General features: G+C 58.4%; 1 long non-coding RNA gene across 1 annotated transcript; it reads right to left on the bottom strand.

Moving 5' to 3' along the window:
• Positions 1-289: 289 nt before the first annotated feature.
• LOC127035337 (uncharacterized) lies at positions 290-5,828 on the bottom strand. Its single transcript, XR_007769717.1, has 3 exons — positions 5,761-5,828; positions 1,299-1,383; positions 290-371 (listed from the first exon to the last, which is right to left on the bottom strand). It is a non-coding gene; the product is annotated as an uncharacterized LOC127035337 (long non-coding RNA).
• Positions 5,829-26,916: the final 21,088 nt, after the last annotated feature.

Genomic DNA, 26,916 nt, shown 5'->3' with positions numbered 1-26,916 from the left:
CAGGGGGGAGAAGGAAGGTGACTAGAGATTAAGCTAAGTCAGAATTCGGATCCAAACGGCCCAAGGGAGTGCTGGGATTCTGGGGCAGGCCCATGTGGGGCAGGGCCAGGGAGAGAAGATAGACGGACGGCGCAGAGCCGGGGCCATCTCTTAGCAGGATGGCGCAATGGAGGGGGCAGATCAGGGCAGTCGAGGGCACACAGGAGCCCTTGGAGCAGCTCAGCCACTGAGCAACAGGGCACTGGAAAGGAGCCAAGAGAAAGCGGGAGCCCCCACTGATTTACCCTCTTGCCGTCCCAGGTGCACCCCGGACCCCTGGCTTCCTGCTGTCCTCCTCCGCTGGGGCGCTCTTTGAGACTGGAGACAGGCACCTGGTCAGGTGGCAGTGAAGGAAGAGACAATACCCTTACAGCCCCCTCCCCCCACAGCCGGAGAGCTCCAGGGATCTAGACAGTGTCCCCCAAAAGCCGGGCTGAAATCCGGGAGGTGGCCCGAGCTGAGTTTGCCAAGAGAGGCGATCGTGGAACATGCTGATTACAGAGCCCACGGTCCAGGCCAGGACGTGATACAGATCCCAAGTGTGCTTTGCCCTTCATTCAAGGATCTCAAAGCACTTTGCAAACTGGCTAGGGAGGGTGAGGAGAGGGAAACTGAGGCACAACAGGCAAAGAAACCTGCCTGAATTAAAGAGGGAGGCAGAGTTCAGCGCCAGGTCCAGAAAGCTAAGTCCTGAGTCACAGCCCTCTTGCTCCAACCACTGGACCCCACTGCCCTTCCAGAGCCAGGACTAGAATCCAGGTGCCTCGGCTCTCAGAACACGCTGCTCTAAGCACTAGATCCCACTCCACAGAGTGCGAGTTCACCACCGGCCCAGCACAATGCTTCAATCCAACCTGGGCCTCCCGTTCTGCGCCAGGCTGCCCGAGCGCTGATCAGCTGGGCTGGCGCTGACAGAAATTAGCGTGTGTGCTGTTTTCTCCCCATTCCTATAGGGGGCGTGGCACATCACCAGCTGCTGGGTCCACTTGGGAGCGACTAAGGGACTTACAACCGCTGCCAGCCGGGGGAGCGCTCCACCAGCTCAAGCCACAGGGCTGTGCGGCCTGGAGGCAGGGCCGAGCTGCACCTCTGTGAGTTGCAGGTGCGAATGGTGCAGCCGTGGGGTTTTGCTGCCCTGCCACTTCTCTGAATAGTCACCTAGTCTAGGGGCAGAAGGGAAACCTCACAGCCCTTACGCCTGCTCCTCACCCCAGCCCAGAAGGTCAGCTCCTCCCTCAGCCCCACAGGGAACAGGATACGTCCGCTTGGCGAAGGCCGGCAGCTCGTCACCATCCGAGTCCATGTCCGTCTCGTCGCTGCTCCGTGCCACCAAGAGTCTGCAGTCTGGGAGAGATGGGGGAGAGGCTCTTAATACAGCACTGGGCATCAGCTGTACGGACCCCACTCGCGATCCCCAAGATCTAATGGCATCAGGCTCTGCTGGCTGAGGTAGAAAAGCCGTATCCCTTAGCCAAGGCTGGAGTCCACTCACAAACCACTACGCGTGGCCAGCCGGGGATGGGGGAGAAACGAACAGCGTTACCGCTGTATTATGGTAGCATCTGACTGAGACTCCCCCCAACTGAGATCAGACCTCCCTCCCTGCCTCGCATCACGCCAGGCGCTGCCCAGACCCACACCCGCCTGGGATCACGGGCCCCTCCGTTGCACCAGGCACTGCACAAACACCCAGCGAGAGACAGTGCACCAGAGAGTTTACAATCTAAATAGACGGAAGGTAGAGGGGAAACTGAGGCATAGAGGAGGGGCAGTGACTTGCCCAAGGTCAGCCAGCAGCATGAGGAGGGAGGGACAGACGAGGAAGTCCAGCTCATCGCTGTACCTCACTGGCCTGGTGGGGAACCCTGAAAGGATGTGGCTTTGGGAAGCAGATTGGTGGAACAAATGTGCAGGGAAGGAGGGGCAGGAAGGCAGCTGGTGGGGCGGGCAGCAGGCAGGGGCACAGGCTCCTGAAATAAGGGTAGCAATGCCCCCACCCTGCCACCCTCACGTATAGTAATACAACTATCCCTCTGAGGGAACTCCCTGACCAGATACCGAAGACAGATGGGCGAGTGGAGGAAGTGGGAACCACAATGCCAGGGGGATTCCTCCATGACAACCTAAACTGGGAGACACTGGGGGTGGGGGGGGGGGCAGGGAGACAGCCTCCCCAGCTGCACTGCTCTAGGGGCAGGAAGCCAGTGTCAGGCTTAGCAGCACCTCCCTCCTCCCACGGACAGCAGATTCTGTCTCACAACAGCCCAGGCAGATCCTGGGTGGCAACAAAAGTGTATGGGGGGAGGGTGCCAGGGCAGGCCTAAACCAGCTCACACACACAACCGAAACCACCAAAGAAACTGACCAGACAGGCCCCAGTTTTAAGTACAAAATTAAACAGCCCTCTCCTTGCTCCCTTGCAGCATTAGCATGGGACAACAGGTCTGTACAGCACCTAGCGTAATGGGGCCCCGAGCTGCACAGTATCACCGCAACGCCCAATCATTAAGAACTGGGACCACTGGCTCCTCTCCAAAAGCCTCGGGACCCCCTGCCGCTTTTGTCCTCGGCGCCCAGCAAAGCGATAATCCCCACAAAAATTCCGTCTTGTCCAAAGTTCACCGGGTTTGACATTTGTTCAGCAAAACCAAGACTTTGCACAATTTTTCGTGAGGAAGGTGGAGGGGGTGGAGGATGGCAAGCATAACTGAACTAAAACTCTGGCCCCCCAGAACGAGCGTCAGTAAAGTTCCTTATTTATTAGGTGTATTACGGTAGCATCTAGGCACCCCAGTCATGGCCCAGCAGGACTCCATTGTGCGGGGAGCTGAACATTATTTATTAGGTGTATTACGGTAGCACCTAAGGACCTCCTTGTGCTGGGTGCTGCACAGACCCAGAGCAAAGAGATCATTTCTGCCCTAGGGAGCTTCCCATCTAAGATCCCCCAACGGAGATCAGGTTCCCAGTGCGCCTCGGACACAGAACAAGTCCTGCCCTGAAGAGTTTACACTCCAAATAGACACAGGCTGGGAGGGGAAACTGAGGCACCGAGGGGCAACACGACTTTCCCTAGGCCACACAGCACATCAGTGGCTGAGCCCAGATGAAAACTCAGGTGTCCTGAATGATCAACTCTAAGGAAGCCTCTCCCTCCTTTCCAGTTAAACTGCCTCCCAGGATCACACTGCAGGATTGGACGGGGCAGGGAGGCTGCTCCAGAGCCCACATCCTGCATCCATCCACCTCCTCCTGCTGCTGCTCCTCTGCCTTCCATGCAGTCTCTGGAGCCCATGAACTACTGGGCGCTAACAGGCCCTGCGGGGTCACACACCAGGTATCCCCTCCTGCATTGACCTCACAGAAGGTAGCAACCTCCGCCCATGGCCCTGCTTAGTCGGTGATTCAGCCCCTTGCTCCATCCTGCCCACCTGCCCCCCGGCTCTGCTCCAGCTGGGCCTGGAAGCTCTTCCGCCAAGGATCTCGTTCCTGTTCCCATGGGGCAAACCTCCCAGGAAAGGGGGAGAGATTTGGGGCAAGTTATTGAACAAGGACCAGATCCTCAGCCAGTGTAAAGCAGCAGAGCTCCACTGACTCCAATGGAGTGACACCAATTTACACCAGCTCCAGAGCTGGTCCCCCCTTGTGGAGTGACACCAGTTTACTCCAGCTAGGGAGCTGGCCCTAGGTGTCTGCTCTGTAGGCTTCCTGCTTTCCATTGAGGGATCTGAGGCTGCCCTCTCTCCTGCCTCACCACCATCTTTGCTGCTAATTACCACTGATAATTAACAACACGTTGTATTGTATAGTCTATCTTAGGCAGCCCCCATCCTCATTGCATCTGAGCACCTCACAATCAGCACATCCTCACAACCCCTCAGGAGGCAGGGCAGGGCTATTATCCCCGTAGTATAGATGGGGAAACTGAGGCAGAGAGAGGCTAAGTAACTTGCCCAAGGTCACACAGGAAGTCTGTGGCCGAGCAGGGACTTGAACGCTGGTCTCCCACATCCTAGACTCATTGGACCATCCTGCCTTTCTTATAGCACCAGCCAGCTGAGCTAAGGATTGTGTTAAAGGGCTTTGGAAAGATTCACAACCCACCCTGGGAAGTATAACTCCCGTGATACAAATAGGGAAACTGAGGCACACTGGGCCCAGGGGAGAGGGGGGCATGACTTGACCATGGTCACACAGAGGAAGAGAACCCAGGTGTCCTGATTCCCAGTCCCCTGCTCCAACCACTAGACAATACTCCCTTCTCCCACAGCCAGTGTTCTAAGCACTGCCCTCCCACAGCTGGGGACAAAACCCAGGAGTTCTGACTCCCAGCCCCCCGTGTTCTAACCACTAGATCCCACTCTCCTCCCAGAGCAGCTGATAGAAACCAGGAGCCCTGACCCCAAACCTACCCTCCCCCCAGCTCTAATCACTAGACTCCTCTCCCAGAGTTGGGGATAGAACCCAGGAATCCTGATTCCCAGTCCCCGACCCCTCACTCTAATCCCATTAGGTCTTTTGGGATGTGAATGCCATAGCAAGGAACTGAGCCCAGGCTGAACTGAGGGCAGGAAGCGTGAAGTACAGGAAACTGTCAGATTTCTCATTTGGGTTCTGCTGAGTCAATCAGTCTGTACAAATCCAGGTGTGGGTTTGAGGAACTGAAATTTGTGACGTTTCTGCATCTGGCTGGGGAACGTGCTTTGGAGAGGGGGTTGGATTTAAAAACAAGAACAAAGCAGAAGGGGTGAATCTGCCTGGAATCTCTGCCCTGCGGAGCAGAGACTCCCTGGATTTCAGCTAAGCCATACACAGGGGGCCTCGGGGACAGAGCCTTCTCCTCCTCCAAAGGGTCAAACTTCTGCTGCCTGAATTAATGGAGAAACTCCATTAGCAATACAGGGCTTATGACACATACCTGAGCATGCTGATTCCATCCCGTAGAGGGCAGTGGTCTTGCCTCCAGTACACACAGGTGTATCACACCCTACTTTAGTCTGACCAAGCCCATTTTCCAGCATCAAAGGTTCTGCTCCGACTCTAACACCAGTGTAACAAACTCATCCAGTAGCTCCACAGCTGTGAACAGACCCCTCCCTCTCCAGAGAGCTCCTCTGGGGAGGGGGTAGGAACACCAGGCCGGCTCAGAGCCGGTGCAGCCCAGTGCTGAACAGACCCATCACAGGTGAATTCTCAGTTACTCCCTTCCTGTGCTTGGGACAGTGGAGGGAGAGAGGGAAAGTTGCTTGAAGCTACCTTTATGCTCCACACATTCCCAGCCCATGCTGTAGGCAGAGCAGCCTCCAGGCTGCTCTAAATTATGCCCCGCTCCCTAGGGAAGAAGAGAATAGCCACAGCCCTAACTATGCCCCTGGTCCACCCCCACCCCATCCCCCTGTGAGCCTTGGAGAACAGGAATAGCCACAGTGCAGTGAACAATCCCCTCCCTGCCAGATTGGTGCAGAACCCTAACCCTGGCCCCATACCAGCCCCAGAGTCCCCTGAGGGGCCATTTCCATCCCAATTTAAGGTCACTAGAGCAGCCTAGAGGCATCTGGGAGTAACTGACACAGAACAGCGCCAGAGCAGCGGGGGAGGGGGAAAGCGAGGAAGAGGGAGGGTTGAGAAGAGAATTCACACATGAGGGGAGCAGGGACCCACACGAATGCCTCCCAAGCCCCTCCCCTCCCGTCTGTCCCCATCACCAGAGCTGCCCCCTACCTTTTGTTTCCAGAACGTTTTTCTTCGGGCTGCGATATTCGTACCCACCGCAGCGGCTCTCATCGGAGAACTCGTCCTCCGCCTCTGCCAGCCTGGAGCCCCTGCGGAGAGGCTCCTCCATCTGGGCCTCCAGGAGAGAGACAGACACCGGACGTATGCGGGGGGAGTCTGTCTCTTGCTGCTGGGAGTTCGATCCTTGGTAGGGGTGGGAAGCAGAGACCGTCTCCCCTCAAGGGACACCTCAGCAATCTAGTATCCCCCAACCCTGGCCACACTGCTGCAGATCAGACCCACGGGCTCAAGTAGCCCCATATCCTCCCACTTCCTGCCATCCTGGATCAGATCCATGGGCCCATCTACCTTGGTATCAAGCCTTGCTGGGGACAGTCTCACTCTCCACAAGACTGTCTCTATTGCAATCCCATATTAAAATACCTGCCCTCATCCTTGGCCCTCAGGCTGCAGTTTAACACGGCACCACTCAGGGGCAATCTCTGGGGCTAAATCCCTTAAATGCAGGGCCCGATCCATGCACACCCAGACACCCAGCCCCGGATCCTCACCGACTCCTCCAGGCAGGGCCTGATTCGCTTAAACCGTCCGGCTCTGGCTGCAAGACAAGAGAGACAGATCGGAAAGCACTTTCCAGAGGAAGGCTCTGCATCCCTGGAGAGGAGGCTGATGGGGAGCGCTGGACAGCTCATGGGGAGTGGGCAGCTGGATCTAATTGGAGGGACCTGGGCAGGGGACCACTCAGGGAGATGCAGTCAGGGCCGACGAGAGTCAGAGGGGGAGCCGGTACAAACTACTAGGCCCGGTGGTCTGGAAGGGGGCCCAGGGCCTGGCTTCCCTGGCTTTGTTGGCCCTGTTTAGCTGGTCCACCCTTGGTGGGGGGGCCTGAAAAAAAATTGTCACCAGTGCCCGAACCCACTCTCGGTGGCCCTGGATGGAGTCACTGGGTCGGGGCCCAGATTGCAACCTAACCTGCTCAGGTTATTAAGTTCCAAAAGCACTGGGGGCTGCCCAGCCAGGCATGGGCCCAGGGTCATGCTTTCTGCTTCCAGAGTGCCTCCCCTGTGAAACTTTCCAAAGTGGTTCAGTTTTATTCATAGAAGGTCGGGGTTGGAAAGGACCTCAGGAGGCCATCTAGTCCAACCCCCTGCTCAAAGCAGGACCAATCCTCTGACAGATTTTTGCCCCAAAAGGCCCCCTCAAGGATTGAATTCACAGCTGTGGGTTTAGCAGGCCAATGCTCAAACCACAGAGCTATCCCTTCCCCCTCACTTGACAAACATGGGGAAACCGAGTCACAGAGCAGTGACGTGGCGCACAGTCGGTGAGAGGCATAGCTGAGAAAAGTCCACCCTCACCGTTAGATGCTACTTCTCTTCTAGAGCTAGAGTCCCAGCCCTAACCACTAGACCTTCCCATCCCTTATCAGCATGATCCACCGCCAATGAAGGTTCAGTCCGACCCGACCCTCCCAGTATAAATGCCACCCCCTACACACCCAGATCCATGCTGAGTCCCCTTCTCACCTCCCATGCGGCCCTCCCGGTTTGACTTCACCCGCAGAAAGGTCTGTGGGGGGAGAAAGCAAAGGGGTGAGTCTCAGGCGAAGGAAGAAAACTGCTCTCATGTCGCCTCCCACCCCAGGCTCTAAGCTGTTCGCCCCAGCTGGAGAGCATGAGTGGAAGGCTTCCCCTCTCCCAGAGACATCTGCAGAGCCTCCCCCCTGCCATGGGTCAGGGAGAAAGGGGACCCCTAGTCAGGCCCCCCAACCCCCAGCACATGGCTCCAAGCTGGATTGCTAACCTCGTGCAACACCCTGGCTTAGTCGATGCAATCGTGTCTCCTTCTAGTGGCAAAGTCTGGGTACTACAACCGCCAGCTACACCAGCTGGGGGAAGGGCCCCTATATCTCCCATGTTTGGGGCTAATGTCTGCACAGCCGAACGTCCCCAGTTCAAGTCTCTGCTGAGGGCTGTGGTCTGGTTAGGGGAGGAGCGCACCTGCTGCCTGTCCACCTTGTTGTGCCCGTCCTCATAGGCCTGCGGCGACCCCTTGGGAGAGTCCATGCCATCCTGAGTGGAGATCGCTGGAGACTGGAAGGGAAGATGTGAGGGGTGAGCTTGCGCCGCTGATCATGTGGGGCTGGAGCAACAGGGGAAGAACAGCGGGATGGCTGGAGCCCCCAAGGGTTGAGTGATTATGGACATTTGGTGTCCAAGCTCTCCCAGCAGGGGGCGCTGGCTGTGGGGTGAGCTCCTGGCTACTCCAGTCCCAGACTCTCCCAGCAGGGGGCACTGTGAGGAGTAGGGCAGGAGCGCTGGCTGCAGGGTGAGCTCCTGGCTACTCCAGTCCCAGACTCTCCCAGCAGGGGGCGCTGTGGGGAGTGGGGCAGGAGCGCTGGCTGCGGGGTGAGCTCCTGGCTACTCCAGTCCCAGACTCTCCCAGCAGGGGGCGCTGTGGGGAGTGGGGCAGGAGCGCTGGCTGCGGGGTGAGCTCCTGGCTACTCCAGTCCCAGACTCTCCCAGCAGGGGGTGCTGTGGGGAGTAGGGCAGGAGTGCTGGCTGCGGGGTGAGCTCCTGGCTACTCCAGTCCCAGACTCTCCCAGCAGGGGGCGCTGAGGGGAGTGGGGCAGGAGCACTGGCTGTGGGGGGGAGCTCCTGGCTACTCCAGTCCCAGACTCTCCCAGCAGGGGGCACTGTGAGGAGTGGGGCAGGAGCGCAGGCTGTGGTGGGGAGCTCCTGGCTACTCCAGTCCCAGACTCTCCCAGCAGGGGGCGCTGAGGGGAGTGGGGCAGGAGTGCTGGCTGCGGGGTGAGCTCCTGGCTACTCCAGTCCCAGACTCTCCCAGCAGGAGGCGCTGTGGGGAGTGGGGCAGGAGTGCTGGCTGCGGGGTGAGCTCCTGGCTACTCCAGTCCCAGGCTCTCCCAGCAGGGGGCACTGTGAGGAGTAGGGCAGGAGCGCTGGCTGCGGGGTGAGCTCCTGGCTACTCCAGTCCCAGACTCTCCCAGCAGGGGGTGCTGTGGGGAGTGGGGCAGGAGTGCTGGCTGCGGGGTGAGCTCCTGGCTACTCCAGTCCCAGACTCTCCCAGCAGGGGGCACTGTGGGGAGTGGAGCAGGAGCGCTGGCTGTGGTGGGGAGCTCCCAGCTACCCCAGTCCTGGCCTCTCCCAGCAGGGGGCACTGTGGGGAGTGGGGCAGGAGCGCTGGCTGTGGGGGGAGCTACCAGCTACTCCAGTCCCAGACTCTCCCAGCAGGGGGCACTGTGAGGAGTGGGGCAGGAGCGCAGGCTGTGTTGGGGAGCTCCTGGCTGTTCCAGTCTCAACAGCTCTCTGCGAAGAATCAGAGTTCACCACCTCTACTCTTGCCTCTTAAAGCTGGTGAGCTGGGGCAATGACTGGGCTGGGCTGGGCTGGGTCAGGATGGCACCCCCTGGAGTTCACCCACAGGGGAGACTTCAGCCTCTAGCTCCTTAGTGCCCCTCCCCAGGAAGGGTGATGGGGATGTGGGGGGAACCCCGCAGGGAGGGGGAGAGAGGGACAAAACCCCTTTGCAACAGCCATCCCCGGAGCCGGGGGGCGAGGGGAGCTCACCTGGGATGATCTCTGGGCGTCCTCCAGAGGGGTCGTGGCCTCCCTGCGGAGAGAGACGGAAAGGGTGAGCTGCCGGGGGGAGAGTGCAGAGCCCCAGTGGGACCAGTCCACAAAGCCCCCCGCCATCCAGGGGTCTCGCTGACTCACTGGGGTAGGGATGCTCCTGTATCTGTCCATGGTGGGGGGTTCCCGTATCTGCCCATGGGGAGGGGAGAGCGGACTCCCATACCTATCCATGGGGAGGGGAAGAGGGGCTCCCGTACCTGTCCACGGGAGGGGGGCTCCCATACCTGTCCAGGGGAGAGGGGCTCCCATACCTGTCCAGGGGAGGGGACAGGGGGCCCCCATACCTGTCCAGGGGAGAGGGGTACCTGTCCATGTGAGGGGACAGGGGGCCCCCATACCTGTCCAGGGGAGAGGGTGGAAGCTCCCATGCCTGCCCAAGGGGAGGGGGCTCCCATACCTGTCCAGGGGAGGGGACAGGGGGCCCCCATACCTGTCCATGGGGAGGGGGTGGAAGCTCCCATGCCTGTCCAAGGGAGGGGGCTCCCGTACCTGTCCAGGAGGTGGGTGAGTCTCTCGATCTCCTGCTGCAGGTGGTGCCCCAGCTCCGCGCACTGCAGCTCCCTCTGGCAAAGGGGGCACCGAAGGGCCAACGGCTCCAGCTTCTTCTCCCCTGGGAAAAAGGAGGCAGCCTGGTCAGCCCCCCAGCCCCGGGGACGTCCCACCCAGCTGGCTGCTTCCCCCACCACCACAGCCAGCGCTCCTGCCCCACTCCCCACAGCGCCCCCTGCTGGGAGAGGCCAGGGCTGGGGTATCTGGGAGCTCCCCCCACAGCCAGCGCTCCTGCCCCACTCCCCACAGCGCCCCCTGCTGGGAGAGGCCAGGGCTGGGGTAGCTGGGAGCTCCCCCCACAGCCAGTGTTCCTGCCCCACTCCCCACAGCGCCCCCTGCTGGGAGGGCCTGAATCTGCAAGTCCCTGTCTCGCCTAAGGGGCAGGAGGGGCTGGTTACCGAGCCAAGGCCTCTCGGGGGGGGGGGGGGAAGCAGAGGGCAGCTGGGGCCGAGGAGCCCGGGGAGCGGAGATCCCCAATCAATCAGTCTGGTCAATGAGCTGCGGCCCTCTGCGATGTGACCCCGGGAGCTTCTTCCTTCAGCCCTGGCTGGGGGTCAGGGCCTGGTTAACGAGCTATTAATCAATCCCATTGAGCCTTTGTCCCCGCTGTCTGTTGGGGTTATTGTGTCCAACCAGGGACAGCAGGGCACCTGCTGCCGGACAGGGGTGGGAGGAAGGGTCTGAATGGAAGGGAGAGATTAAGGCTGGGGGAGGACAGAAGGTTCTGCAGAGAGATCAAAGGTGTGACTCTTCTTCCTTACCAGCAGATGCAAGATCAGCCCTGGTTATAGCAGCCAGAGGCAACAACCAAGACCAGCCTCCCCTCTCCCCACATTGCGCCAGGCGCTGTACACACCCCAAGAGGCAAGGTGAGCACAGAGGCACTGTGATGTAATCCAGGGCACTGGACTGAGGTCAGGACACCTGGGTTCCAGCCTAGCCTTTGACTTCATAGCGGCAAAACTCCCACTGACAAGCTAAATAGACAAGGGGAGTGGGGAGGGGAAACTGAGGCACAGAGCAGGCACGCTCCTCGACCAAGGCAGTGGCAGAGCTGAGATCTCATTGGGTCTCATTGACCTCATGAAATGTTGTTTCCCAAGCAGTGGGTTGTTTTTAGCCTTCCCCTCCGCCCCCATCTCCAATGTACTAGAGCTGAAAAGGGACCACGTTTCCTAGTTTCAATTCCATGTCCCAGGAGGCCAAAAGTCAGCAAGGTGCTTCGGTTCTGTTTATTTGCCCTTGAAAAAAAACCAAACTTTCCAGCCGCAAGGTAGAACTTCCTGCGAAACTGACGCCTGCAGGCCTCAGACAGCTGTAGGGTGAGGCGGGGCAGGGCCGCCCACCCCCCATCCGCAGAGACAATGTACATATCAATATTGATGGCTGAGCTTCTCACATAAGTTGATCTGGGCCCAGAAGGGGGGACCTGGGCCTTCGGAGATTTAGCCTCACTTCCCAGCTCTTCCATGGGCTCCCCGCACTGTTCAGGATTTTACATCCTATTGAAACACCTACATTTTCACCACAGTCTGGCTCCGTGCCTCGGTTTCCCCAATCTGTAAAATGAGGATAATTATTGTTGTTTCTATCCAAAATCAGAGCCCTGTTGTGCTTGGTGCTGTACAAACTCCAGGGGAGAGGCAGACCCTTCCTGGAGAGCTCTTCAACGTAGAGAGGCAGAAGGGGTCTTGGTAACTCATTTTGCAGATGGGGAAACTGAGGCACAGAGTAGGGCTGTGACTTCCACCAGGGTACACAGGGAGTAATGGCAGAGCCAGGAATTGCAGCTGAGTCTCTGTCTAATGCCGTCACTACACGAACATCCTTCCACCATGGCAGTGGCTTAGCACACTGGCTTTCGGCCTTTGTCTGGCTTGACTATCAGATTGTGAGCTCTGTGGGGTAGGGAGGGACTGTCTCCTACCATGTGTCTGGGCAGCGCCCGGCACAATGGGGCCCTGATCTTGGTCAGGGTCTGGGCAGTGCCTGGCACAATGAGGCCCTGATTTCAGTCGGGGTCTGGGCAGTGCCTGGCACAATGAGGCCCTGATTTCAGTCGGGGCTGTGCAGCACCTGGCACAATGGTCCCCCCAGTTAGTGCCAGGGCAGGCAATATTTACAATATGACATCTGACTGGAGTTCCCTGACAGCACTTTCTCCCCAGCTGACCCGTGCGGGCTCCAATTCCCGAGTTTCGCTCTGAGTCTCCACGTCAGACAAAACCCCGGAGAACCCCTCAATGTGAAACTCCAAATCTCCAACTTCCACCACCAAGGGGGCGGGGAGGGGAGGAACCACCAGTCAGTGAGGAAGGCGGAGGGAGGGGAAGCCTTCCCACCAGCCAGGGGCGGAGCTTTGAAGGAAACCAGGCAATTCCCAGTGGTGGGGATTCCAATTTCACTGCAAACGTGTCATGATCTGTAACAACAACACAACAGAGCAGGGCTGGGTGGGAGTGGGAGTGATTAGCTCAGCTTCACTGGGCATTTCTGTGATGGAGAGCGCTGGGCCTCAGCGCTACTGTCAGAGACCCCGACCCCGTTCCGTTCCTGGGTCTGGAAGGGGGGTATGGTGTCGTGGTTAGACCAGAGGGGTGCTGGGAGCCAGGACTCCTGGGTTCTGTTCCCGGCTCTGGGAGGGGAGTCTAGTGGCTGGAGCAGAACTCCTGGGTTCCATTCCCAGTCTAGCCACTAGCTCTCTGCATAATCTTGGGAGAGTCACTCCCCAGCGCCTCAGTTTCCCTAGTCTGTAGACTGAGGATAATGCTCCCCCATTTCCCTTTGTGCTGCTGACTCCAGACTAGGCCCAGTGAGGGTGTGTCTGCAGGGGCGGGGCGGGGGGTGTCCAGCTCCCCCGCACTGGACCTCTATTGCTCAGCACCCCCTGGCACGGGAAGGAGGAGGCGGTGGATGGCTGGGGGAGGGGGTGAGGAAATGGAGGCAAAAGTTCTGCTTGAGTTAAGAACATGAAGGGCCATTGTCTACTCTGCCCCCCTCTCCACCCCACCCCATCTGCCAAAGACAAATCGGGAGGGTGTGTCAGCAGGCGTCAATCTGGGTTGCTTCGCAGGGGGTGGATCTGGGATCCCCCCTCCCCTAGGGACCGGGGGCCCCCTGGGGAGAATCAGCTATGCCAATTTGTCCTCTTCATGCCCTATCACCGCCGGGGGCCTGACGGAGAGGCCCAAAAGGGCCTCCCCCTTCCAGCCGTGCCGTGGGGGGTCCTGAGCCCACCCAGCTGAGCGGAAAATAGGCTTTATGCCCCTAGCTGGGCGGCCGGTCACACCCAGGGAGCTGTGAATACATGTGAGATGTAATGGAGTCTCAGCCCGCCAGCACGGCCCCTTCCCCCTCATTTGTCACTGCCGTGCGGGGGTGGGGGGTCAGGCATTCTCTTTCTGATCCAGGGGGCACTAGGGTGGGGGGATTTGGCCTCAGGATCAGCTCCCCAGCCCCTCAGTAACCTGCACAGGGTCCCCATTGTGTCTTAGCTGGGAGCATGGGGCAGGGATAGAGGTACCCTGTCCTAGGGACTGGCCATGCATGACCTTTCTGCCCGGCCGGTGGGACCCAGAGACAGGCTGATGCTGAAGAGGTTCGGGTCTGAGATTCCCTGCGTTTTTCGGCCAGCAGGAGGCAGGGAGATCCAGGTTCTGGGGATGATGGCGCTGGAAGGGCGTTGTGGGGAGATTCTCAAGCCAAAGAGGCTGTAGCACTGAAGGGTCATCGAAACACCCAAGAGCGGCAGCATAGATCAGTGTCATGAGAGAGCGGCCTGAGCAGAGGGGCTGGGAAGTCCACCACAGATTGGAAATGCTCTGGGCAAGGCCTGTCTTTCTTTGGGCTGTCTCTGCAGTGCCTCGCACATGGGGGTCTTGGGCCGTGAGTGGGGCTCCTAGGGGTTAGGATAATACACCTAATAATGTACAGCACCTAGCACAATAGGGTCCTGGGACTCCTAGGCGTTAACGTAATACACCTAATAAATAACCTATAGCACTCAGCACAAAGGGGTCCTCAGCCATGACTGGGACATCTAGACATTACCATAATACACCTAATAAATAACCTACAGCGCCTGGCACAAAGGGGTCCTGGGCCATGACACAATAAAAACAATGGGCCGAGTGAAGTGAAATGCTACAATCAACTCAGTGGCGTGTCTCCATCTCTGCGATAACTTCTGAACACAACATCCGATCCCTTCCAAGCTTTCAGGGAATGCTTTCGGCACCGCTGATGTTGGTGAAAATCGGAGCACCAGGAAATCCTGATTTCCTCTCAACTCTGGTCCAGGCAGTGTCCTTTTGGTGCCACAGGCAATGAAATCTCCCTGCTGCTGTCTACACACATCACAGGCATGGGGGCCTCAGGCCGCTCACTGTGTGTAAAACAAGCGACTTGCTAGTAAATAACAATACTAGTGATTAAAGAGCTATATAAACCCTCGCGAATCCATCGGGTGAAGGCCCGCTTGAAATCTACAGGAAAGCTCCCTTTGATGTCAGCCGAGCCAGGATTCCACCCAGGGAGTTTTCAGTTAAAGCCCCACCCCCTGGAGTCAGGGGATTAGGGGAGAATCTCAGCTTTCCATTTTTTTAAGCAAATTTCTAGCCCCTGTGGTGGCAGAGAGATGCTGGGAAATGGGTCCCTAAAGGTTCTGGAACCAAAAGGAAAATACTTTGTTTCAAAGCGTTTAAGGCCAGAAGGGGGAGCTAGACCATCGAGTCAGACCTCCTACAGAGCACATGCTACGAAATTCCTGCCGGACCCCCCAGTCCCATGCTGAGCCCAATTACTTTAGTTAAATCAAAGCATTTGAGTCCACGAACGGCTAAAGTGTCTTGCGCCAACGGCAGAGACCAGGAGGGACCAAGGTGTCACCAACGCCCAAGAACTGATTAGGTGAAACATGCCCCTATGATCCCAGCCTCATGCTGCAGAGGAAGCTAAATTGCCTCCAAGATCTCTGCCCATCTGACTTGGGAAATATTCCTCCTGACTCCTAATCGGGCGATCAGTCTGATCCGGAGCAAGCCCCACCAGCCAGATAGCTAGAAAAGGGATTCTCTGGATCTGCTCAGAGCACCGGCCCACCCTGCCCTGTGTCCCAAGGGAAAAAAACAGGATCCATCTGGCCAACTATGCATTTGGTGGAGGGGGGGGACTGGGACATTCCTTCCTGACCCCCACATGCAACCAGCTGCAGCCCTGAAGCATGAGAGTGGATTCTAGTCATTATCTTAATGCAGAGCTGGGAGTATCAGGAAGCTTCCCAGGCCAAAAAGGACCTACATGACCAGCCCACCTGACCCCTGACCCACCACACACAGCCCAAATTTCTCCCAGAAGCTGGATTAAAACACATCCATCAAAAGATCCTTACATCTCATTTTAAAGACTCTAAGCAATGGTCAGGCCATCCCCTCCCAGGGAAGCGGTACAATTTAAAATATCTAGGTATTGTTTTTTAAAATCCCTCATGATTTTTAAGTCAATTTCATGGGGGATGGGAGGACTTGTGATTTTTTTTTTGAAGACTTGAGAGTTCTTCAAGCTGATCCTCTGTATGAAGCATCGATCTGTTTAACCCCGTAGGCACAGGTGGGCCCATGCTGTTTGCATGCTGCCCCAGTGGTTAACAAGGTTCTTAGCCCCATTAGTAATGAGTGCCTGTGGGGGTGGGGAGGGGGACATGAACTGGATTATGGAGAAGACTTTTTACCCTGAATCTCATCCATCTGCCACTGTTCTCCTGGCAGCCTGGAGATAATGAAGGGGATGAATACACCCAGCGAGGGGATTAGCATGACAAAAAGACAAGATCCAGGAGAAAGAGGGGGCCAGCCAGGCCCACTCGAGCTCCCCCCGCCGGGGTGGGACAGCCGTGCAAAGTGGAGGAGGGGGAGACCGGGTTGCTCAGCGGCTTGTGAAAAGGTTGCGTTTGTACCGTGTGGTTGACTCCTGCTGGGAGATAAACAGAGGTTGCTCTGTTGTGTGCATCGGCCCTGCCATTGCCAAGTTACTGGGAGCCCCCCGCCTCCGGGGCCCAGCCGTAGAGCAGGGACCCCATCCCAGCAGGATCAAAGCCAGCCTGCCCCCGGACCATGCCAACCTCTTCCACAAGACAACGGGGAGACCCCTGGTGGTGAGCAAGCCCGAGACAGCCACAGGGTTTGTCCGGGGGCCAGCAGCCTCAATGCAGAAGGCCCCTTTTCTGTGACATGTTGGCTCGTCTCTACTGCAAGAGATGCCCAGCGAAGCAGGAGGGTTCTAGCCCTGGCGGCTATGGGGCAGGGGGTTCCCAGAAGGCACCGGCACTGCTACAGCTGTAGGGAGCGGTGTCGCTCTGAAGACACACACACATCCCAGCCGAGCAAGAGAAGCAGCCGCTCTCCCCGAAAGGGGTTTCCTCACTTAGTGTAGACACGACGTGATCCTGGGAATTTGGAGGTGCGGGGTTAAGGGTCATCAGGCCTTAGACCCCAATTAGCCATAAAACAGTGGTTCTCAACCAGGGGTCCAGGGCCCACTGCGTGGGCTGCGAGCAGGTTTCAGGGGATCCGCCAAGCAGGGCTGGCATTAGACCTACCGGGGCCCAGGGCAGAAAGCTGAAGCCTGAGCAACTTAGCTTCACAGAGCCCCCTTTGGTATGGGGCACCGGGCAAGTGCCCTGCTTCCTACCCCATAACACCAGCCCTGGCTTTTATATGCAGAAAACCAGTTGTTGAGACATAGGGGGGGGGACTTCAAAAGAAAAAGGTTGAGAACCCCTGCCTTAAACTAACAATGGGACCCCAGCTCCAGAGACTGGGAGGGGTGGGACAGCCCCCTAGCCCCGGCACCCTGATGCTGGATTTTTAGGCTCGATTGTAAATTCGAGGTTGCTTGGGTGAGCCATGCGGCAATGGGCGGCGAGAACGCCAGCATCCTGTCTACACGGGCCTGCGGGTAAAACAGTGCCCTCGGTAGGATCAGGAGTGAGGGCAATTTCCTGGACAAAGCCGGCCTTAATGAGCCCCCAGCCACGGCTAACTCAGCTTATGCTGAGCAGGAGCTCAATTTAAGCAGGCCCGAGCCTGCGTCAGAATAGACCCCCCCATTGGGCCTGATTCTGATCTAACCTGCTGATTTACACCGCTTACTCCTGATTTATCCCGATGTGAGGAAGAAGAGAATCAGACCCACTGACTTGCCATCGGCGTCACACGCCTGCAGCTCTGTAGCGATGGGGAAACTGAGGCGGGGAAATGGCCCAAGGCCCCAAAGGGAGTCAGTGATGGGGCTGCTGGCTCGTTGCCTCCCCCTGCTGTCTGCCCAGCCCATGTGGTAACTCAAGGAGATTTTGTGGGATCCCTAGAGTTTGCCGCAGAGCTGCTGTCTGCGGTGAATTTGTCACAACCATTTTAGCCAGGGCTGTAATCTCCCAACTAGCCACGGCCCTGGCAGACCCTGACGTGCAATTGAGGTTCACCACAGGGAGTTAAAACAAACAGGGATGGTTTGCAGAGTGAGCGCTTGCTGGGACAGGCCGCCCGCGGGAAACCAGAGGGATTGAAACTCCCTCCCCCCAAACAACAGAGAGTCCACCCCACAAGCACATCAGTTTCAGGGGGCTCAGCAGATTTGGGGGGGGGGGTCAATGGAGAGAAGAAAATCCCAGCTCCAGATGTCTGGATTTGTGGCACACAGGGGCTGGATTCTATTCCCCTCCCAGAGCTGGGGATAAAACCCAGGAGTCCTGGCTCCCAGCTCCCCCATATTCTAACCACTGAACCCCACTGCTCTCCCAGAGCTGGACATAGAAACCAGGAGTCTGGATTCCCAGACCTCCGCTCCCTACCCTCTACCCACTCTATGCTGTCCCACCTGGGAGGTTTGGCTGCTTCACTTTGGGTGGGAGGTCCGGTCCAATCGCCCTCCTCCCACATCTACCCTGACCCCGTATTCAGGGGTCACGGGCCCCAGATCTTCTTAAATAGCTCCCAGGCCATGAATACGGTGTGTAAGTGCACCATAACCCACCCACAGTGTCGCTCCCCGTGCGCGCCCCACAGCCCGCCACTTCCCCGCCCCTCCGCGATGGCCATTCAGGGCCAGACGCAGCCGCCAGCCCCTTCAATGGCAAGGGGGAGGTCCTGGGGCCAGTCAGGGGAGGGGTGGCATCAGGGGACACCGGGGGGAGGGGTCCCGGGATGGCAAGGGGGGGGAGTTGGAGACACTGAGGGGAGCTGGGGGTTACCAGGATGGGGGAGCAGCCCAGAAGGCCAAGGGGAAGGGGGAGCTGGTGAATACAGTGAGGGAAAGTGGGTGTTGGCGGTGGGGGGAGATCCAGACAGGGCGAGGGTGGGCTGCTGAGGAGGGCAAGGAAAAGGGTTGTGGATAGAAAGGCGGGGGAAGGGGTTCCCCAGAGGGACCCAGGCTTAGAGCCCCTGGCCTGGGCAGGGGGCAGACAAACTCCCCAAGATCCATCCCCCACTTGGTTCTCTCTCCCTCTGTTTTCCCCCATTCTATCCCCCCCCCCAGTTTGCCGAGGGATGCTGGGGGTGCTGCCCTCGCCCCCTACCTGGCTTGCCATGCCGTGGATTCGGGGAGCCCTTATAAGGGTGCAGCCCGGACACCCCGCCAATGGGCTCCAGCCCCATCTGGGTGCGCTGGGCCTCCATCTCCTTCTCCAGCGCCAGGCAGCAGACTTGAGGCGGCTCCGACCCGCTCCGGCCCTTGGCCCTCTTGCCCGCCAGGAAGCCCCCCGGGAAGCACTCGACGTCGTCGGCGAGGTGGAAGGGGGTGAAGGGGTGCAGGGCACTGTAGCCCAGCATGCCCACCCCACCCCGCTCCAGGCTGGGGGGGCCAAAAGGCGGTGGGAGGGGCAGCAGCTGCGGGGGATAGTTGCGGCTGGCGGGCGCCAGGCGGTCGGGGTGGGGGTACACCAGGGAATAAGCCGCGCCAAGGAAGGGCAGCTGGGACGGTTTCTCCATGGCGACTGGCACCCCAAAGTGGCGGGGCTGCTGGCACGGAGTGCTGGTGCTCCGAGTGCCCTCCGAAGTGGAGGCCAGGACCAGGAGGGCTGGGGACGCCAGGGGGTTCAGGAGGCCGGGAGAGTTCTCCATCATGCCACAGCACAGGGACCTAAGGGGAGAGAGAGACAATTAACCAAAGGGCTAGGGGGCGCCGTGCTGCAGGGAGCGGGGCTGGGGCTCAGCAGGGAGCGCCGTGCTGCAGGGAGCGGGGCTGGGGTTCAGCAGGGGGCGCCATGCTGCAGGGAGCGGGGCTGGGGCTCAGCAGGGGGCGCCATGCTGCAGGGAGCGGGGTGGGGTTCAGCAGGGGGCGCTGTGCTGCAGGGAGCAGGCTCAGCAGGGGGCGCCGTGCTGCAGGGAGCGGGGTGGGGTTCAGCAAGGGGCGCCGTGTTTCAGGGAGCGGGGTGGGGTTCAGCAGGGGGCGCAGTGCTGCAGGGAGAGGGGCTGGGGCTCAGCAGGGGGCGCTCTGCTGCAGGGAGCGGGGTGGGGTTCAGCAAGGGGCGCCGTGCTGCAGGGAGCAGGCTCAGCAGAGGGCACCATGCTGCAGGGAACAGGCTCAGCAGGGGGCGCTCTGCTGCAGGGAGCGGGGTGGGGTTCAGCAAGGGGCGCCGTGCTGCAGGGAGCAGGCTCAGCAGAGGGCACCATGCTGCAGGGAGCAGGCTCAGCAGGGGGCGCTCTGCTGCAGGGAGCGGGGTGGGGTTCAGCAAGGGGCGCCGTGCTGCAGGGAGCAGGCTCAGCAGAGGGCACCATGCTGCAGGGAGCAGGCTCAGCAGGGGGCGCCGTGCTGCAGGGAGCAGGGTGAGGTTCAGCAGGGGGCACCGTGCTGCAGGGAGCGGGCGGGGTTCAGCAGGGGGCGCCGTGCTGCAGGGATCAGGCTCAGCAGAGGGCACCATACTGCAGGGAGCAGGGAGCAGGCTCAGCAGGGGGCGCCGTGTTGCAGGGAGCGGGATGGGGTTCAGCAGGGAGCACCGTGCTGCAGGGAGCAGGGCGGGGTTCAGCAGGGAGCACCGTGCTGCAGGGAGCGGGGCTGGGGTTCAGCAGGGAGCACCGTGCTGCAGGGAGCGGGATGGGGTTCAGCAGGGAGCACCGTGCTGCAGGGAGCGGGGCGAGGGCTCAACAGGGGGCACCGTGCTGCAGGGAGTGGGGGGGGCTCAGCAGGGGGTGCTCTCCCCTGGCAATCAGTGCCTTCCGCAGAGCCCCAATGCAGCAATAGGGGGCAATGTGCTGCATGGAGTGTGGTGCGGGGCTTGGGAGGGGTGCTTGCCAGTCTGAATCAGTGCTGACTCCACTGTGGCGCTAGGGGGCGCTGTGCTGCAGGGAGCAAGGTGGGAGGTTCAGCGGGGGGCGCTCTCTCCTGGCAGGAATGGCTGGCCCCACTACCCCCAATGAAGCACTAGGGGGCGCTCTGCTGCAGGGAGCAAGGTGGGAGGTTCAGCGGGGGGCGCTCTCTCCTGGCAGGAATGGCTGGCCCCACTACCCCAATGAAGCACTAGGGGGCGCTGTGCTGCAGGGAGCAAGTGGGAAGCTCAGTGAGGGGCGGCCGTCAGTGCTGGCTCCAGTGCCCAAGTGTGGCTCTAGGGGGCGCTGTGCTAATGGAGCCTAGCGTTGCTCACAATCAGCCACCCTTCGGAAAGCTGCTGAACGGTCTCTGCTAGGTCCCAAGTTGTGTCCAAACACGTGGGGCCAGTTCTCAAACCCGACCCGACATCTTCATCTAGACGGCGCTCAAGCAAGGCCAAATTCTCTCCCTGCCTTGGTGGGCCTCTCAGTCATTGTACAAAGGCCAAATCCTCAGCTGGTGCGAACCACCCTAAGCTCAGTCAGCTGAGACTCACAAATGTATTTGGGCACAAGCTTTCGTGGGCTAGAACCCACTTCATCAGATGCATGGAGTGGAAAATCCCACTCCATGTTGGTCTCGAAGGTGCCACCGGACTCCTCGTTGTTTTTGCTGACACAGACTAACACGGCTACCCCTTGTCAGCTGAGACTACGGCCTGCAGATGCGTAGGAGGGTTTATGACCCAGGGCCGTCCAGGGAGGGGCAAATGGGGCAGGCCCCACAGAGGCCCCTACAAGAGTTTTTTGGGGCCCTTGGAGTGTGGTCCTTCACTCGCACCAGAGGCCCTGGAAAACTCTCACGGGGCCCGGGCGTCCAAAGCTTTCTTCCGCTCTGGGTCTTCGGCGGCAATTTGGCGGCGGGGGGTCCTTCCACTTCAGGACCCGCCACCAAAGTGCCAGGTCTTCGGGGCACTTCAGCGGCAGGTCCTGGAGTGGAAAGACCCCCCGCCACTGAATTACCACCAAAGCGGGGGCCTCCTGCTGCCGAAAACCCCAGGCCCCCTGAATCCTCTGGATGGCCCTGTTATGACCCGTGAAGTCACTTCTGTCTCTGGCAGATATTCTGCTATAAGCAGGATTGAAATATACAGCGTCTGGAGCTTGGAAAACATTCATTCGAGACTTTTGTTTTACTCCGCTATATACGAAGCTCCTCTAGATAGGCAGGTATGTAGCGTGATCTATAGCTAGACAGGCACAAATACATTATTATCTCTGTTTTACCAAGGGGGAAACTGAGGCACAGAGCAGCGACATGATTCAGCAGCATAGCTGGGGATAGCAGCCTGGAGTCCCGACTCCCAGTGCCCACTTCTCGCATCACTAAACCCCACTCCCCTCCCAGAACAAGGGATAGAACCCAGGCGTCCTGATTCCCAGCCCCCCAGTGTGCTTTAACCACTAGATCCTGCTCCCCTCCCAGAGCTGGCACGGACTCCAGGAGTCCTGCCTCCCAGCCCCTGCTCTACCCACTCGCTCTGCGTGTTCCCATGTGGATCCTCTCTGGTCCTGGGGCTCAATGTTATCCAGCAACCCCCGCAGGTGGAAATACAGGCGGGGAGCACCTAACACCCCCCTCCCAGCCCTGTGGTTCCCTCGCAGCTGGGCAGGCCGGACTGTGGGTGGTCTGGGCGGGTGAATTACACGGAATCAAGGAAGACCCCCTGATGGGACAAAGGGGAAAGTGAAGAGAGCAGTTAGATAAACAGCTGCTGGGGGCGGTGGGGGGCGAGTGCCTCAGCCAATGGGCCGGGATTGTGGCTGAGGCGGGCTCCAGAGAATGGGCTGGCAATTGGGAGGGGGCTGGGTCAGCAGGGAAGGGCCCAGGCAGGGGTGTGAGTCACTGACCCAAGGGGCAGGATACAGGATGCTGCTGGTGGGGGGAAGGAGGGATGTGCCTGTTTGTGGATTGCTCCCCCACCCCACCGCCCTGCAGGGGGGCACTTAATCCCATTACTCGGCCATTAAAGGCAAATTACTGTCCCTTTCTCCAGGCGTTTGCACATGCTGCACCACACACTCACACACACTCACACACTCACACACACACACTCGCAGAGGAGAGAGAATCCAAGCCCTTCTCTCTTCCTGGGCTGCAGGGGGCCCACAGGGCCTGATTCTCCTCCAGCTAACACCAGGATAATTTCACTGGGCCAAATCCTCAGCTGGTTTAAATGGGGCAACACCGCTTGACCCCGGTTGGGGCTCAGGGAGTGACATCTACAGCCCGTTTACACCTTACCAGCTGGGGGTCTGCTCCCGTTTGCCCCAATGGATCGATGCAGATTTACACCAGGTGGAGATCTGGCCCTTTGAGGCCAATGGAGTGGCACCCCTCTACACCAGTTTATGCAAGAGCAGAATTTGGCCCAGTAAGTTATTAGCAGCTTCCAGGATTTGTGTTTGATTGGGAGCAGCCTCACTGCTATTGAGGCCAGCGCGTGTTTGTGTGTGTGTGTGTGTGTGTGTGTGTGTGTGTGTGTGTGTGTGTGTGTGTGTGTGTGTGTGTGTGTGCAGGCAGGAGCATGTGTATTTGTGTGAGGCCAGCATGTGTGTGTGTGTGCGTGCACGTGTGTGTGCAGGCAGAAGAATGTGTATTTGTGTGAGGCCAGCATGTGTGTGTGTGTGTGTGTGTGTGTGTGTGTGTGTGTGTGTGTGTGTGTGTGTGTGTGTGTGTGTGCAGGCAGAAGCATGTGTATTTGTGTGGGGCCAGCATATCTGTGTATTTGTGTGTGTGTGTAGGCAGAGGTGTGTGTATTTGTGCAAGGCCAGTGTGTGTGTGTGTGTGTGTGTGTGTGTGTGTGTGTGTGTGTGTATGTGTGTGTTACCAGGCAGAGGCATGTGTATTTGTGCTTAACTTGAAGCAGATGCTAAAGACCAATTGAACGTAAAGCATGTTCTCAAACTGGGACTCCAATTTATGCCAATGTAAATCCCTGGGGATCAAGAGCTTGTTCCAGATTTACACACATGCAACTGAGATCAATATCAGGCTCCACTGGCCCAGTCCTCCTCGGCCAGTGGGCCTGATCCAGCGCCCTGGGAAACCAAGGGAAAGCTGCCCACTGGCTCCAGATCAGCCCCTGCCACCGAGTCCCTCCTGATTTCAGTTCATAACAAAATGTTTCCCCACAAAAAAGCTTTTAAGGGAAGGAAAAAAAAAACCAAACAAACCATCAGCCACCACCACCACCATCACCAGAATAACAGAGCCGGCCCCCCATCGCCCCCCCTCAACAACCAAAACCCCAGAGAAAACCACTTTCACCCACTCTCGGTGTAAATCCGCGAGGCGCCGATGCTTACTTATGCCCGCCAGCGAGCTGGCCAAGCTCGCCCAACTGCTGCTTTGGGGTTTGTCTTGTTTAATCCAGTTAGTGAAATCAAAGAGCCTTTTCAAAATGTTATTTCTGAAAATTCTCACTCAACATCCAGGCTGTGAAGAAAGGGTCTGATTCTCCTCTGGTGCTCCCCAGGGTAGACCAGAATCATCCCCCCGGCCCGATCCTGCTCGCAGTCACAGCGAGGTGAATCAATATCATTCAGGGCCACCTGGGGTGGGGGAAAGTGGGGCAATTTGCCTCAGGCCCCGGGCCCCACAGGGGCCCCCACGAGAATTCTATAGTATTGCAACTTTTTTCATGGAAGGGGCCCCTGAAATTGCTTTGCCCCAGGCCCCCTGAATCCTCTGGGTGGCCCTGAGATCGACACCACTGGAATCACGCTGGCAAAAGCGAGGTCAGAATCAGGCCAGAGGGGTCCAAAATATCGCTCCTCGTTCCATGAAACCCAGGTCAAACCTGGCCCTGAGTTGCTATGGGGGTAAATCCGGAACAATAGACCCAAGTCCATGCTCCCTGCAGGTGTAAATCAGGAATGATCCTCATGGAAGTAAATGGAGTTAAAGGTAAGTGAGAAGAGAAGCCGGTGCACTGATGTCACCAGCATCCTGATTTACACCAGTGTAAAGAGCAAAGTTTGGCCCCGTGATGGATTTTTGTCACTGAAAGCCATGTGAAATAAGGGCCTGCTGCCGCTTTTCTACTTAAGGCAGTGGAGTTTATCCCTGATTTACACCAGGGCGAGCGGAGAACTGGGCACACTGCAGTGGAGTTTATTCCTGATTTACACCAGGGCCAGGAGGAGTTATTGCCTCTCCAGGGTAACGTCTGCCCCCCGCTACATTCCTGCTTGGTTAGAGTCACCCCACAGCCCTGGAACAGTACAACCCTCACCCGACCCTCCTGATCCCCTCCCCACCCCTCAGAAATACCCCAGTGGGTCACTCACCAGAAGAGAGAGGACTGGGGCCCGGGGCTGGATTTGCCCACAGAGCAGCGAGAGGTCCAGGTCCACAGCGCTGGGGAGGCTGAGGGCTGTGGCTGGGGAGAGCCGGCTCCGCTCGCTGGGCAGCTGCTCAATGCTCTTTCTTCTCTAGGGTCAGGCTAGCGAGGGTCGCCCCCCAGCCCCCTCCCTTCCTTTCACTTTCTGTTGTCAGGATGTTTCCACGCACACAGACTCACACAGTGACAGGCAGACACACAACCACACGCATACACCACACAGACACAATCACACACAGAGTCACACAATAACAGGCAGACACACAACTGCACACATACACCACACGGATACAATCACACAAGGACAGAGTCACACAATAACAGGCAGACAGAGTCACACACTCACACAACACAGACACAAGCACACAGAGATAGACTCACACAATAACAGGCAGACACACAACTGCACCCATACACCACAAAGACACAATTACACATGGACAGAGTCACACAATAATAGGCAGACACACAACACATGCTTATACCACATAGACACAATCACACACAGACAGACACACAGTAACAGGCAGACACACAAGCACATACACACACACTCTGACAAACAACGGAGACACAATCATACACGCACAGTAATATAGACCCAACCTCCACACACACACACACACAGAGTTACACAAGTGTGTGCACATACACACAAAATAGGCACAAACACTGACGCATGCACGGGTACACACGTAGACTCGCACACTCACTCCCACACACACAGTTATCCCCACAATCCCACGTGCCACACAATCACACAGCTACACCAGGACACATTGAGCAAGTCACGCCTACGATAACACACAGACACATGGACTCTCTCACACAGTGTCACACACTCCTAGAAAGAGGTTCCTAGAGACACAATCACACACCCAGACGCTCACGCAACCACTTTTCCCCTCTTTGATCATCCGGCTAGTCCATCCCTCTCAAACTCCGCTTAATTCTGTCTCTACCCTTTTATTTCTCCTTCCTTTCCCCCATTTATCTCCTTCTTTTCTTCCGGGGCCAGTTACCTAGAAGGGCCGATGTGGGGGTGCAGGGATCTCTCTCTCTTTCTGTTGCATTTTCACTTTCCCCCTTTCTCTCCTTCAGCAAAGAACTAATTTGGGCCCCTCATCTGCTTTGCTTCTTCCTTTTCGCTGCTGCTCACCCCCTCCCCTCGTGCCCCCGTCCCTTCCCCAGCTCAATCCAAGAAACTCCCTCTCCACCCCACCCAGCCTCAAGTTCAGGGGTTAAGGCAGGGCCACCAAGGGGGGAGGGGGCAAGGGGGGCAATTTGCCCCAGGCCCCGCAGGTGCCCCCACAAAAGTTTTTCAGGGGCCTTGGAGCAGGGTCCTTCACTCGCTCTGAGGGTCCCGGAAAATTCTTGTGCAGCCCAGCCCTCCAGAGCTGCTTCTGCTCCAGGTCTTCAGCGGCAATTCGGCAGCAGGGGGGTCCTTCCACCCCAGGACCCACCGCTGAAGTGCCGGGTCTTTGGCAGCAATTCGGTGGCAGGGACCCCCTGTTGCCGAAGATTCCAGGCCCCCTGAATCCTCTGGGCAGCCCTGGGTTAAGGACCCACTTGCTGGCTCGGGATGGGGCAGCGTTGGCTGCTGGTGGCTTCTTCTTTGAGGGGAGAGTTAAAAAACCTGGGTGTGTTGAGTCTTGAGAAAAGAAGGCTGAGGAGGGACCTGAGAACAGTCTGCACATCCGTTAAGGCAGTGGGGCCCAATCGTTTTCAGTCATGGCTCCCCTTTCCTGGTCGTTCCCCGCCCCCAGGAGCTGAGGCCGGGAGCTGGGCTGCAATCGGGGCCAGGAGCAGGTCCTCAGCCGGGGCTGGAGCCGAGGCCGTGGTTGGGGTGAGGAACCGGGGGCCGAGGCCAGGAGCAGAAGCTAGAGGCCACAGGCCACGGGCCACGGTGAGGGCTGGGGCAAGAGCTGTGGCGGTGGCCATGGCCGGGAGTGGAGCTGCAGCTGGGGCTGGAACTGGAGCTGGGAGTGGGGCCAGTTGTCCTCCATGTCCCCCAGAAGGTAGGACAAGAAGCAATGGCCTTAATCTGCAGCAAGGGAGACATAGGCTAGAATTAGGACAAGGGGGAGCTTCAGCTCTGGATCAGGCTTGCAAGGCGGGAGCTCGGGGACTCCCCATCCCGGGAGGCTTTTAAGGACAGGTGGGACAAACCCCAGTCCTTGGTCCTGCCTCAGCGCGGGGGGCTGGACTTGCTGACCTATCGAGGTGGGTCCCCTCCCA

Source organism: Gopherus flavomarginatus, chromosome 16 (genome assembly GCF_025201925.1).
Source record: "Gopherus flavomarginatus isolate rGopFla2 chromosome 16, rGopFla2.mat.asm, whole genome shotgun sequence".
Taxonomy (NCBI): Eukaryota; Metazoa; Chordata; order Testudines; family Testudinidae; genus Gopherus; species Gopherus flavomarginatus.
This window is presented reverse-complemented; position numbering and strand designations above follow the sequence as displayed.